Below are 15,942 nucleotides of genomic sequence, written 5' to 3'. Positions count from 1 at the left end.
GCACTTCTGCATATTCCATACTGTATTGAATTGAATCAATTGCCTTTCAATAACTCCTGCAGGAACTATATGCCTGATTTTTTTTTAATGGGATATTCTTCTAGGTGTCTCAATTAATTAGTTATTTTTCAGTGTCCACAGGGAGACGGTTATTGTTGTTTTCTAAACAGTTTTTCTGAATAAAACTTTGTTTTTCTTTACCTGCCTAGAAGCTCAAGCTATACCAGTCTTTATGGGGTTTTTCTAAGCTCTGTAATGGCCTGTTGTTATTGTCCAGCAGGGAGCCTCAGGTGGGATCTAGGGCTGAGACATCAGCTGCTTAAACAAGTGGAACGGCTGCCATTAATCTCTGCTTGTGATGCTCATAACAAGAAAATGGAGCAAGCAGGGAATTGGCTCTCAATAAAAGAAGCGTCCTTCAGCCTTACACAGTTCCATGTCCAGTCACTGATCAATATATATATCGTGCCCATAGATCATAGATCAAAGCAGCAGAGGTTGAGGAATTGCCCAAACTAGAGACCTGTGCAAAGTGGACAGTGGAGCATTTCCCAGTCAGAGAGTGATAAAATCCATCTCATGGGGACAGGGCTCTATGAAAGATCCAGGCAAGGACTAGGGTGATGAGAGCTGGACTTGGGAAGCAAATGTTTTGTTTTGTTTTTTTATATGTGTCGCTTCCCATGAGGTTTGTCAAATCATTTGACAATATAATGACAAGTATAAAAACAATTGCACAAAAACATTTTAAAATACAACTATAAGTATAAACATATTTTAAAACAACAACACATACATAAAATGTTTTTTTCCTCTCTCCCAACCTTAATTGGCCCCTTTGGTTGGGTTTGTCCCTACCTTTCCCTCAATGACTTAAGACTTGCTTAGTTAGGCTTTGTATAATGGAAATGGCATTGGGCAAGATCCACATAGTAAATGAGATCCTCTAAAGGGGCCTAGGGGGAGGATTGGCTATTGTCATGGGCCAGGAGTCAGCTTACCTGCTCAGCAGCAGCCTGAAGGAACAGAAGGCAAAGTTACCTGCTACTGATCAGCCTTCTTGCTCCTGATGAGAACCACCTGGCTCCAGTTTTCTTAAGCAGGGTCTCCAGCCTCCATCAGTTGCTGGAAACAACATTCATCATTGCTGGCCAGACCTTGTTGCTTCTTGCTTCTCGTGACCTTGGACCCTCGGATTTCTTGACCCCCGGATCGTCTGACTATGTGAACTGAGATAGTCCTGACCTTGGGACTGGACTGAAACTTGTATATGGACTCTGCCACCAGGCAAGTATCCCCCTGAGTCTCTGCTGGTTGGCTGGCTTCTCCCTCCACTGAGCTCTGCCCTGGCTGGCAGCACAGGACTACAACAGCCATGACATGTGCTAAGCTTGGGTTGGGGCCTCTTCCTGGTTGGAATCTCTTACCCTGGTCACTCAGTAAGGCCCTGGATGCTTGCCTTCCACCCTGCCAGAGCTCAAGACTGAATGATTCCCATGTGGGGAGCACTTCTCAACCCCAACCAAATGCCATTACATCAACATGGCGAGGTAGAATGAGGAACAGGATCCTTGTCATGCCAACCCTACTTGTGGCTGTAATTGATAAAGTTTTGGCTTGAATGAATGAATGAATGAATGAGAGAACTATATTGTAATTTCCACTGACAATGATACTATAATGTCACCCCACCTCTCATTTATATTGGCTTTAGGACCCGATGATCAGTGCTGACCTTCATCAGACCAAAGCCCCATCTCACAACAGCTAGCCAAATACCTATGAGGTGCTACTAAGCAGGACATTAGTGAAATCCCACCTTTCCCAGCATATGGTATTCAGAGGCATATCACCTCTGACACTGGACGTAGTACACAATCGTGGCTAGTAGCCATGCACAGCCTTTTCCTTCATGTATTTGTCTATCACCTTTACTCTAGTTTCATCAGGTGCTAAAGACATGCCTCTTCTTTCAGGCCATCTTGAGGTTGTTGCAACTTGGGCTCAGAGAGAAGTGATTTATAGTGATGTTTTATAGTGGAGCCAAAGTGCTGTCCTCCTGATATGACCACCACTGTTGTTTGCTTGGATGGGGCTGCAGTGAGGCGATGGTGAGGCCGAGAATGTACAATAGTGCACCAGGAGGGACCACTGACATTAGTCTGTTGCTCCCATCAATGCACTTGGATAGCCCCACAGTCTCACCCAAGCCCATTAGCAGTGCTAATGTTGGAGTGATGGCTGCACCACCCGTGTTGCTACTGTTTGATTGGTAGAACAGTCTTGGAATTGTTGACTTGGCTCTGTTACATATTTGACAACTCAATTTGTGAGCCACTCTGAGATTTTTTAAATTAAGCGAAGAATATAAATTAACAGCGTTTCCGTGCACTGCTCTGGTTCGCCAGAAGCAGCTTAGTCATGCTAGCCACATGACCCGGAAGCTGTACGCCAGCTCCCTTGGCCAATAAAGCGAGATGAGCGCTGCAACCCCAGAGTCGGCCACGACTGGACCTAATGGTCAGGGGGCCCTTTACCTTTACCTTTATAAATTAACTGAATTAATATGAATACAAGAAGAGTCTGCTGGTTCAGGCCAATGGTCCATCTAGTCCTGTATCCTGTTCTCACAGTGGCCACCCACATGCCTGTGGGAAACCTGCAAGCAGGACCCCAGCACAAGAGCACTCCCCTCCTGTGGTTTCCAACAACTGATATTCAGGAACATTGAGTGTGGAAGCAGAGCACTCCACAGAGCATCCCTCTGCAAAACGCCCTCCCTTCAGATGTCAAGGAGATAAAGAACTACCTAACATTTAGATGACATCTGAAGGCAGCCCTGTATTAGGAAGTTTTTCATGTTTGATGTTTTACTATGTGTTATATATGCTGTAAGCCGCCCAGAGTTCCCCAACCAAATGGGTGGGTATAAATAAAATAATAATTAATAACAATAATAATCACAGCTACTGTGGCTAGTAGCCATTGATTGCCTTATCCTCCATGAATTTGTCCAATTCTCTCCAAAAGCCATTCAAGTTGGTGCCCATCACTGCCTCTTGTGGGAGTGAGTTCCACAGTTTACACGCTGAACGAATAAGTACTTTCTTTCATCTGTCCTGAATCTTCCAAAGTTCAGCATCATTGAATGTCCACGAGTTCTAGCCTTATGGGAGAAGGAGGCAAACTTCTCTCTCTCCACTTTCTCCAGACCATGCATAATTTTATAACCTTCTATCACGTCACTTCTTATAAATTTTGACATTGCCTGTGGATGTGATGATGTCCCTTAAGGTAATCATAAGATGCTTTGCCTTTCATTGCCCAGCCAAACATATTCCAATGAGAAACGTGACAGCCTCTTTCTCAGGCTAAGAAGCTCTTGGTTGCTAGAATGCAAACATTAGCCAAGCTAGCTTTGGATGTAGGACAGGTTTGGGTTTTCACAGGAGCAGATCAGTCTGATGCAGTTCTTGTTTTAGCTCAGAAGAGGTTACAGCAACAGGCACTTGAATTCTCAGAAGGGCAAAAGCTATTCTGGTTGCATTACCAAGACAAATAGTGCAGTGAAATCAGCTCATACAGGCAAGAATGGGTCCCCAAAGGTTGGCTAAGTAAATTTTCAATCCAATACAATCTCTATGGTCCCCTGGTGTGTTCTAATTTTTTCCAGGCAGCATAGTGTGTGGCAGGCTCCCCACATTTTGAATAAGAGTGTGTATCTCTTTTCTTATGTTCATATCTTTCTCCTATATCTCCATGGCCAGCAGTTCAAGACCTTATGATTTGTTGGCACTAAATCAGGCATATTGCTGTCCCCCATATCTCCAGCCTGACAGCTGGAACACTGAGGAATTCCAGTCCTATCTGATTTTCACTCAAACCAGCTTAACATTTTGCACATATACATCTTTTAAAGGTCTCTCAGCCACCCAGGGTTGAGGAACAAATTCACTGGCAGGAGCAATTCATCAGAATTTGGAAAGGGGACAAAAAAAAAAAGAACTGTCATTGTTCAGAATACACAGGTCTGTACAAATGCCCTCATGGTTAATAGTTTTGCCGTGTGTATAAGGCAGAAATTGCTTGATTTTACCCCCTATATGTACCACACATTTTTCATTATAAAATAAACACTCCATACCTTTCCATTCTGTTACTACAATTCTTTGAGTCATAGGGTAGTATCCAGCTAAGTCATAATCAGAGTAAACCCATTGAAATCAACTGGCATGACTCACTTCAGTCCATTCACTTCAATTTGTTTACTCTTAGTTGGATACAGCCAAGGGGCTAAATACACACTACTTAAAATGCATTTTGATCCCAGGTTGTTGTTTTTTAACCTAAGGGGTCCCTAACCTGGATCAGGACCATAATATGAAAAGAGGGGAGATTTAACTCTCTCTTCCCCCACCACGACCCTGAAAAAATTGTCACCATCACAAAGCAAATAGCAATGATAATTTAAGCTTTGTTCTTTTAAAAACCCACTTCCATGGACACCACTGGGAATTGTTTTAATTACTGCCATTGGCTTAAACCTCCACTCCCTGCATGCAGTGATCTGTTTGGTCCAAGAGCCTCATACTTGGTTTCAGTTTTTTAAAAGCCTTTGTCTCTTTAGGGCCCACATTAAAATTAAGATGTAACTAGGCCTCAACATGTCAATGCAGTAATTTAACACAGGTAGGAAAGTAGTTAGGCTACATGTCGGATGTGTGGACTGAGGGGCCCATAGTAATGCAATTCAAGTTCAAGGTAAGTCAATATGAAATGGTAACATTGGAATGGTTGCAGGAAGTACTGTCTCTTTGAATTAACTGTTGCTGATAACATCAAATCATCTTAAATGTTTTTTAAAACAGAAAACAAAAATGAACAGGAAACTGAGTCTACTGAGCAAGAGCAAATCATCCCATTGACAATGATGACTGGCTGGTATTTGGAGCAGGAAGGTGTTTTTGCTCAGCAAAGGTTATCTTGAAACATATGCTACAATATTGTACTTCTCTCCACCTGCAGTTCCTAGCCACTCCTGAGTGATGGATGGTGTCTCAGAATGGATTCTCGTGACCACAAGGTGTGCTGTGGACTGATAAGCCTGGCCTTGCCCTCTTCCCTGTCGGGAACGACTTGGGTCTGTAATATACATGCCCACGTAGAACGCTGATTTCTCTTTAAGGTAGTGAAGATAAAAGTACAGGCACGTGGTGAGGAAGAGGCACCAAATTATTTTGACAAGGCAGCGATTACTTGTCCAGAATTCCACTCTTGTGTAGAAAAGAAGAAAGCGTAAGAAAGTTCAGTGATAAGGCAGGCCAGGTTGGGTTCCATAAAAGCTTCTGGCATGCCAAAAAGCAACAACAGAAGCAGTCTTCCGTTGGGGGCTGCTTAGGGAAGGGAATGACAATAATTAGACGTTGCATCAAATCACCATCCCAATCTTTGCAAAGCCCTTAGTGTCTGCCAACTGAAGGCAAATGGGATCTCGGCATTTATTAGCATCATTTCCCTCCTCCTGCTTTTCAGCTTATAGGCACTCATCAACTTAGATACATTGCAAAATAATAATTTCATAAATTTAAAAGCAATGCAATTTTAAAGTCGCAATTGGTTAAATAATCAGTTTAAGGCAGCAAAACATTGTGTTCAAGATCATTCCAGTGTCTGAAAAGAATGTATTAGATTAGACAGATTAATGATATTGTCAATTCCAATGTGTACATTTGCAAACTATGAGGCTTTGTACTTGAGAAGAACGCAAGAATTGCTAGATGAGTCTTTATTGGTGTATAATTTGTAGTGATGGTATTCTGTATTCTTGAATATGTCTCAGAGGAAAAAGATTCCCAGAATCTAGAGATGGGGGAGAAATTTAATTTAGTTAAGATTTAAAGATGAACTTACCTAATTTGCACTTTTGGAACTATATGCAAACCGAACCACAGTCATCTTTCGAAATGTGCATTTCTCTGAATTTTGCAGTTCAGATCTTCAGTAAAGTTATTGCAGAAAAATGCATATAGCAGGGTAAAGAATGCATTAAAATGGACATATTCATGAAAATGGCATACAAATATGCCTTACATTCAGCAAAATTGCATTAAAACATGTGCATATTAGGAGAAATTTACACTAAGATGCAGGTGAATTTTGCAAGAACTTCAAAACAAAAAAGCTTGTGAAACAAGAGAAACTGAGAGAAACCAAAACTGATGGTCACCCAATCCTATTGAAATCCCGAGATAAAGTAAGATTCTTTGTAGGCTGCCACGTTCTGTAGACATTTTGTTCTGCAGTTAGTGGGGGAAAGCATCCAAATCATGAGAAAAGCATCCAAATCTGATCTGATTTGATCAGATTTCACCTGGAATGTTGTGTCCAATTCTGGGCAATTCAGTTGAAGAAGAATATCAGCACTGGAACTTATCAAGAAAATAGTCGCAAAGATAGTGAAGGGCCTGGAGACCAAGTCCTGTAAGGAAAGATTGTAAGACCTAGGGGTATGCAGCCTGGATAATAGATGGTTAAGCTGCAGTTCCACTCTGTAGGTGGAAGTTAGTGTTACTCCTTTGCTTAGTGCAAGCATTTGAGTTTGCCAGGTGGAACTATCTCCCCTCTCCTGCCCCCTCCCATTCTGTTCTGGATGTTCTCCGGACACCCTGCAGAGCCATAGGGGTGGGGGGAGGGAGTACAGGGGCACGTGAGGGAATAGAGGAGGAAAGCCCAACTGCTCAAGTTACACTCTAGCTGCCACTAGCACAATTATTTTGTTGACTCTGGCCCTATGATTCAACCCTGTTGGTCTTACTATTCAGTGAAAAATCATTTACCCCTTATGTTAATTCCAACATAATTTTGTATCTTTTTATCCCCTTCTAATGTAGGAAGGGAGGCACAGTTTTAGCTAACACTAACTAGCTTACTATGATGTTGATGCCATGGAGAATGCCCTCTCCCAGGCCACCACAAAAAACCCCTGAGAGCTTTTGAGAGTGACAGAACTACCAATAGGGCCCCCCCTGTCAATATTGGTGCCTGAGAGGGTCTGTAGTGAAGGAGGCTGTCTTTCAGATATTTAGGACAAGAACTAGGAGTGAACCTCATAGCAACAGTTCACTGAATTGCTATACATTTCTGTCGTGAGTCTGAAGTACAACTCTCCTTTCAAGTATGGTACAACTATATGATGAAACAAAAAGGTTTTTGAATTCAACTTCATAACGTATGCAGCCGGGAGGAATGAGGCAGACAAGAGCCCATCGGTGGTGTCAAGGGCCTTGTATTGCAGACATTTTATTGCTTTGGTGAAAGCTCCCAGTCATATCACCAAAATCCATGTTTACACAGAAATGACTTAACCAGGACTCGATATTTACTCATTCAGATTATATCAGTGCAGCTTCTCTGTGCCTGTGGCGGGGAAGAAAAGCTATTTGCCTGTATTTGATCAGATTCTCTGTAAAAAAAACTCCACATTCTTTAGAGCAGAATAGAGTTTTATTCTATAACTGTATAGAGTTTTATTGTATAACACAGCTAACGTCAAAGCAGAAACGGAACATATACAAGATACAACTTTCACTTTTTATGCTAAGTGCCATAATGGTCCCCTACCTATCCTATCCAAATGTATAGCTAAAATGACCCAGCTTCCAAGGCCAGTGCCCATATTTCAGTTTTAAAATATGTGAACTAATGATAGACCTGGTTTACCAATAAACGGACTTGGGGCAATAGGAAGCCATGTTCTGCAAAGAAGTGGCATATCTGGAGAAGATGAGAATCGTGTGTTCTTTTGTCTACACCAGGAAGGGAGACCCCAATGCCACTCCAGATGTTGTTGGACTCCAACAGCTATCAGCCCCAGCCAACATGGCCAATGATGAGGAATGGGGGCAGTTGTTGTCTAGCAACATCTGGAGGCACAAAGGCTCCCTGTCTTTGATCTACACATTGGTAAGTACTGTCATTCCATTACTACCACCACCATCTCCTCCAGCATGTGTAAAAGGAAGAAAGGAAGGTCTGCTTAAGATGCAAACAGAGTTCCGAGTCTCTTAGACACAGTGTTGCAAGCCTAAAGGGTTAGGGTTTGCAAAGTATGGAATGTTTCATGAAGCTCCAGTTTCATGGCATCTCTAGCTTCCTGCCCTCCCATGGGTATTATAAAGCTACAATAGTTGCTGCCCAGGATACCTGAATTGCAGGAGAGAAAAAGGCTTATATCAAGAATGGGTAGATTGACCTATTTCCATTCTGTGTCACAACTGCATGTGCTCACCCATAAGTCTGTTTTGTAATTTCCACAATTTAATCTGCAATTAAAAAATAAAAATCTGCACAAAATTACATGTTTAAATACGCAATTAAATATTCTGCCAAAATACACAGGATTGTACCTAAGTCATACTTAGAGCAAACCAACTGAAATTAATGGGCATGACTAACTTCAGTTCTATTGGTTTTAATGGGGCTACTCTGACTGTGTTTAGTTGGAAACAACTAAATAAGTTTCTTTTTTTAAAAAAAATCAGTGATGGTTTTTTAATTAGCGTATGAGAGAAGTCATAAGTATGCTAGCACAAAATATGTGCTGCAGCATATTTTGCAACAATATCTGTAGATGGGGTAAATAGCAAGTAGGATAAATAATGGCACATTGCTGCCCGTTGGGGCCTGCCATTCTAGCGAATTCCCAGTACAGACCAAATTCATTTTAGCAGGAGAGTTTTAATATATAACATTAGCCTCCAAACTCTTAGAGGAAACCTCTATGGTGTGAAAGTGTGTCATTAGTTTCTCACATCTACCACACAGCTCTCCATGTGGCGTCTTGACGCCATCCTTAGAGCACCCGATGTTTCCAATTAGGAAGAATGTAACCCAGCTTTCATGTCTAGGAGAAAAATCAGTGGCTTTTGGATTGCCTTTGCCTGCAAGCCTTTATTATGTACTTGTTGAGTCCCTACTGATAAATGCATCTCCAGCCAAGAGATGTTTCCAATGTGTGGGGAGAGTGCATAGATCCAGTGACTGGCAATGAAATAGCCAAAGGCCCAACTGCTTGAGGTGGTTTTTTTGCTACAGAAATGCACAATACAAAGTGTTTTTTTCTCATTAGTCTTATCAGCCCTAGTGAAGCACTCCTGCTAATCCTCGCCTCCTGCTGTTCAATCTGGCCCTTCGAGCAGCCACTTCCAATGGTCACGGATTAATGATACACAGAACTTGAAAAGGGATAAGAGAAAACAGAGAGATGGAACACTAAACGCAACGAAACGGAAGCTTGAAAAGTTGGTCAGGAAAGCCTGGAAGGCTTCTCAGCAAAGCAGCATATCATAAGGCAGGCTTCCCCAACCAGGTGCTCTCCAGAAGTTTTGGAGTACAAATCCCATCAGCCACACAGTGGTGGGTGGGTTGATAGGGGTTGTAGTCTTAAACTTCCAGAAGCACTGCATAAAATAAGCCTTCCTTTTCCCTCTGCAACAATAAAGCAAGTGAATGTGATTAAGCAGAAGCCTAAACGTGTTTCAGATGAGCTAAAACAGAGGACCTAGGTATCATAGTTAGTCACTAAAAGTTCCACAACACTTTAAAAAGAAGAGGCAGTGGGTTCTCGTTTCCAACGTGTGAAGCCAAACCCACAGTTCAATAATTATTATTTCAGAATGAAGGAAAATTCCTGCATGACACTTTTTCCAGATTAGAATTCAGTGTTCTTTGATTACTTCCAAGCAACCCATTTCTTGAGCCTTTACAGTGGTACCTCGGGTTAAGTACTTAATTCATTCCGGAGGTCCGTACTTAACCTGAAACTGTTCTTAACCTGAAGCACCACTTTAGCTAATGGGGCCTCCTGCTGCTGCCAGGCCGCCGGAGCACGATTTCTGTTCTCAACCTGAAGCAAAGTTCTTAAGCTGAAATACTATTTCTGGATTAGTGGAGTCTGTAACCTGAAGCGTATGTAACCTGAAGCATATGTAACCCGAGGTACCACTGTACCTTGATTTGTTTACATGAAGTTTGTTGGTAGGTTATATGACATCCTCTGTTAACTGAGCATTCGTTCTGATTGGTTTTCAGGGAGGTTGCACAAAGTCAAGTTAAGCGACTGTTACCCTCCACTTTTATCCTGCCATGGAAGATGTTGCTCTCAATACTCATCCCATTAACACAAAGAAAATAATTCTGCTGGTGACTAGCTCAGGTCTGCCTCCTTTCAGTCTGAGCTCTTGCTTAGTGGTAATTCAGAAACAAAACATATTGTGACTATGGATCACTGCCAAATTACAGCAAGGTGATTTCTAACAAGGGGAAAAGCCTGTTAGTTGACAAGCAGCTACAAAGAATACTAGACTATCCCATCCCTTTCACATGCTGGCTCATTCCCACCCACTTTCCACCGAATTGGCAGCTAATTGAAAATTATGTTTTTAATTCAAAGCCACTTCTTAATTCATCATTGTTTCAAAGCACTTAGGGATCCTGTCTCTTATTGAATCCATTTTTAGGGAAGTCAGGAGAGGGTCTTGTCAACATTTTACTGGCAGGGCTTTCATCCAGACTTGGCTGATAATTGGGAAGGGATGATCCATGTGTTTTGTACACTTGCACTTCAATCATTTGGTACAGCACTTTAGGAATTCAAACCACTTGCAAATGTAGGTTGGGCATCCTATCATATATACCAGTAACAAACTCATTTTCCAAGCACTTATCCATATGTAGAACACAACAGGGACATGACTTGGAGAAGTACAAGTAAAGTGACCCTAAGGGAGGAGAACCTTCCTTCCCTCCCCCCCCCCAAAAAAAACAGCCCAATGAGGACTCAACATGCTCAGCAGACATGGGAATATGACTAATTGTCTGGGGTGTGGTTGAAAACCAAGGAGATGAAATGGGGAATCTTTGAAAAGGGCATAATCTCAGAATTGTTTGATGAGTTCCTAGGACATGATTTTGTTCCTCTAGCAATGAATTTGTTCATGAACTTGTTGGGAAGGAGCCTATGTGTAGAGATAGCAGTGTATCTAGAAACCATAGCTGGGCTATTGGAGAAAGCATTTTCCTGGATTGCAAAATAGGTTCAGGAAATGGAAACAAGGTAACTATGTTGGGCAAAAATATTCCCGCATTGCAGAGGGTTGGGCTAGGTGTTTTTCATGGTCCCTTCTAAAGCTACAGTTCTATGATTCTATATATGCTTGTTGCCTTGCTCTTCAAGGAAAATAAAATAAATACTGTGGAAGCCAAAATCAGAAAATAAATCTGAGACTGTGTGCCTCTTGCTGCTCTAGTTCACACATCCAGGGTTGAGTAGCAAAGGACAAGTGCCAAAAATGACTCTCTGGAGCCATCTCTGTCAACCACATTCAAGGAAAGCCATTAAGTTCAAACTAGTTCCAGATCCTTAAATTCCCCTGTCAGTTTCTGTGGTTTTTCAATCACATTTTCCTACTAATTGAATTTCTTTCCTCAGCTTTGCTCCTGTGTGAGTCCCCTTCAAACAAGAAAGGATAAGCTGACTGTAGATGGTAGAAAGGCAGCTCGTCAGAGATTAACAGGAGCTTGAACACACATCAAAAACAAACCAAGCGGCTAAAGATTCACGGATAGCATTCACCACTTCAGGTGACCCCAGTCTGCTGAGATGTTCTCCATAATGCAGAGGAAAGCAATATGATTTATTAATTTTGAGATCTGGCACCCAGAACTCCATGCAGCTCCTTTGCTTCCCCCAAAGCAAGAACAAAGTAGCAATGCCGAAATTTGTCAGCACAGGGTCAGAATACAAAGTTACCCAGCTCATAATGCTCTCATCTGGATCATGGCCACCATTCCATCCCCAGAAGTTCTTCTCTAACTTGGAATGCTAATTGAAATTATGGGGAAAGAAGGTGGAGAGGAGAGAGTGTTATTAGGCTCAGGTTCTGCTTGTGTGGCAGAGGCACCTGGTGGGCCACTGTGAAAGCAGAATGCAGGACTCGATGGATCCTTGGTCTGGTCCAGAAGGACTCTTCCTATGTTCTTACCTGCACACTGAACTGAATCCTCTCCCAGCTGCTGATTGTCCTGCTGCCTAAAGGTATTTTTCCCCTGCAGGGCTAATGACAACTAGAGGAGGGTGATTTAGATGAAGAAAATGATGTGTATAAGGATGAAACATCCGTTCTCCCAGTGTTGCTCCTCTGATCAAATTTGGACCAGCATCTCAGCTGCCTATAATTTAAATTTTTTTAAATAGAGCCATTCACAGATCTCCCACATCATGTGGGGTCTGGCCCTTTAGTAAAAAAATATAAAATGTGATTTCTAATTATGTTCACAGGAAACTATGCGTATTCAGTCAGAAGAAAATCTCACAGAGTTTAGTGGGGCTTATTCCCAAAGAATGATACATAGGATTGTAAATGTATAGCACAATCCTTTGTGGAGGTGGGCGTACCTAAGCCCACTGAAATATATCATATGATCACTATCAAGCGCAATCATGATGTCAGGCTTAGGGTGCAATCCAAGCTCTGCCAGGAAGTCAGATGAAGAGGAGACAGGAAGTGGTGTAAGTGCTGCTCTTCTGTCAGAAACAGATGTGTGCTGGCACAATAACACACTGCTGGAAGTCGCATCCCTGCCCTTCAACCACCTGCATGCTGGTGAAAAGCTGCACCGTTGTAGATGGGTGTGCAGGCAGTCGCAACAAAATGGCAGGGGAATGGATGTGGTAGTCTTGAAACAAGCAGATTCCTTGTTACCCTACACCACCATGAATGTACAATGGTACCTCAGGTTAAGTACTTAATTCGTTCCAGAGGTCTGTACTTAACCTGAAACTGTTCTTAACCTGAAGCACCACTTTAGCTAATGGGGCCTCCTGCTGCTGCCACGCCACCAGAGCACGGTTTCTGTTCTCATCCTGAAGCAAAGTTCTTAACCTGAAGCACTATTTCTGGGTTAGCGGAGTCTGTAACCTGAAGCGTATGCAACCTGAAGCGTATGTAACCCAAGGTACCACTGTATGCTACGATTGTTCTATGTATGAACTCTGCAGGATAGAAATGTTAGAACCTCCCCCTCTGGAAATAGCCAGACACATTGAAGTCTGCAATCCACAAGTTGTAAAGTTGCACAAAAGTCTATTGATTCATAGAATATTTATTAATGTTCTGAATAAATTGTGGCAGTTCTGCCCTTTCTCCCCTCTGTTTTCAGTGTGAGCCTGCCTCCCATGCAAAGGATCAAGATATTCTGTCACAATCAGACTTCTTTGCTGCCTGTTGTTGTTCTCCTGGCAGTGTCGCTGTCATCCGCAAAAGAACTCTGAAAGACTTTGCTTCCCACTATATTCCTGAAACCTTTTTTTAAAAAAATGAAAAAACAGATTTTTAATCTCACAAATAACCATTCCTTTCGCCACCTCATTCATCTCTGTGAGGAAAGATCCATTGGCTCCTTGATTGGCCACTTAATTACAATTGCTAGAGGCAGCCACTACCTAGGAGGTTAATTGTCACAGAGGGACTTCAGTCAGCTTTGAGAAATAGGGATGGAGGGGGGGAATAAGTCCAAACAGAAAATCAAGAAGCAGAGAGCAGACACACCTCTAATGACATAAGAATATTTTGGAAGGCCTTCAAGCAGAAAATATGTAGTGTAATGAGCAGAAGGGCAGGGTAGGTAACAGGGCAAGAAAGTAGTTTAGTAGGAGGATATAGGTGATTGTTGTGTGTCTTTGCTGCCTTTGTTTTAAAAATAAAAGTGTCCTTTTTCATCTTCATTTTCAGGTTCCCTTGTCTGATTTTGAGTGTGACTCTTTTCTGCAACAAAAGAATATAACTTTTGAAACTGTCATCCTCACTTATCTCTTGGAATAGAAATTAAGCAAATGTTGCTCTTATCATATTGCTATTGATAAGTAGTGGTTATTGTTACTGTACTGTTAGGTACTCTTAGATTAGAAAAGAAAGAAAGAAAGAACCTTGTTCATTACAAGTCTGAACAATCTTTTCTCTTAATACTTTAGGTTTGTATCATATTTCTTGGGAGATGTCTGTAGTAGGGATGGAAGTGTGGATATTGAGTGTCCCCTGCTGGGCAAATAAGATAGAACAGAAAGAACCCAAATTTTACTCTGTGCCACTTTAACAGCCCAGGTCAAGTTCAGAGCACCTGTTTATTGAGCATTTGTCTTGTTGGATTTGCACAAAGTTTGTGGGAAGGTCAGATGACAGCAGTTACTTTTTATGCATTCATTCTGATTTGCTTGCAGAGAAGTTAAACAACATTGTGTCAAGCGGTTGTTATCCATACTTTCCAGGGCAATTCGCCATCACTTGTTGTTGTTGTTGTTGTTGTTGTTGTTGTTGTTGTTGTTAACTGAATTTGTTGGTTATAGAGGAAAGTTTCTGCCTGCTGCCTAAATATGATGGCTCCATGCAATTCTCCATGTGTAAAACAGTCCACAAATGGGGAACCACTGCAGAAAAGGCCTGTTCTTATGTTGCCACCCTCCAGACCTCTTGAGGAAGGGGCTTAGATGATGCTTGTAGAAGCCAGGTTGGTTCAAGTGGGTAAAGGCAATCCTTAAGGTACTGCAGTCCTGAGCCATTTAAGGCTTTCAAAGGCCTTTCACTTTCCTTATTGCGAAAAGTTTGATTTGGGGGAGGAAGCAGGTTCGTTGTGCACCAACAGCAAATCAACTTTGCTAGTAGATGATAGAACCCCACCCAAAAAATAACAACAATTTGGTAGCATTCCCACTCCACAAGCCATTTAGCCTAGCAAATTAAATTTAACCTAATTTATTCCCATCAAAAATCATAGTTCAATTCCAAAGAGTCTTGGATTACACGCTTGACTTTAAGGCTGCAATCCTAAACATACTTAAGCACTGTTCAAGCCTTCCACCACAGGTGAGTTCAGTCATGTGAGGTGGAAGAGCCAAGATACTTGCTCTGTATCTGCCCCCTCTGTGGCATCACTGTCACCAAATTCATCACCCTCCAAACACTGGGGACTGAATGTCCACACCAGACAGCCTCTTGTACAGTCATACCTCAGGTTTCAGACGCTTCAGGTTGCACATTTTCAGGTTATGGACATGCCGAAACCCAGATGTACCGGAATAGGTTACTTCCGGGTTTTGGCGCTCAAGCATGCGCAGAAGCACTAGATTGAGCTTTGCGCATGCGCAGAAAGCCAAATCGCAAATGTGGCACTGCAGGATGCGGATGCTGCGGGTTGCAAACGTGCCTCCCGCACGGATCATATTCGCAACCCGAGCATCCACTGTACTCATTTAGGTGCCTCATGTGATTTAAAACCCTGGACAGCTAGGATCAGGTGTAAAGGAATACCTGAAAAGAACTCTACTAGGAAGCAACTCCCATCAAAGTCAGCGTGACCTACTGCCAAGAAAGTATGCATGCAGCTTCCTGTTTCCTGTGCGCCAGGGGATGGAAGCCTCTCCCAACCCCACAGAGAGAGACAGATGGAGATAATCAGAATATGATGGGGGAATTGCATTTTCTCCATTCCTCTTCAGTTGGAAGAGGAACATGGCTCTCACCCACAGTCTGCCTGGAAGTCTGGCACTCACTTCCCCATGGAATGCGAGAACAGGCAAATGCACTGGGTGCAAGGAGCACTCTGGTTGCCACAACACCCCACCCCCAATCCCATTCCTGGAGGCACAGGTTATCCTGCTAATTGGTTGTTGTTTTTTTAATTGGAGTAAACTAAAGGCGCGTGCTAGAGATGATGGGATAAAAAACCTGCAAAAACGAACCCAGCTACAAGGATTTAAAAGGTTTGGACTGAAAGGAAATCTCATTCAGTGAAAGAGACAATAGGGGGAGGGAAGCATGGTTTGCTTATATCAAAGTTTTTCTCTACATTTATGATATGGCAACCATCCCTGGAATGCAAGATTAAAAA

This window comes from Podarcis melisellensis (genome assembly GCF_964234715.1).
Source record: "Podarcis melisellensis genome assembly, chromosome: 1".
Classification (NCBI taxonomy): Eukaryota; Metazoa; Chordata; class Lepidosauria; order Squamata; family Lacertidae; genus Podarcis; species Podarcis melisellensis.
Note: the sequence above shows the minus strand (reverse complement) of the source record.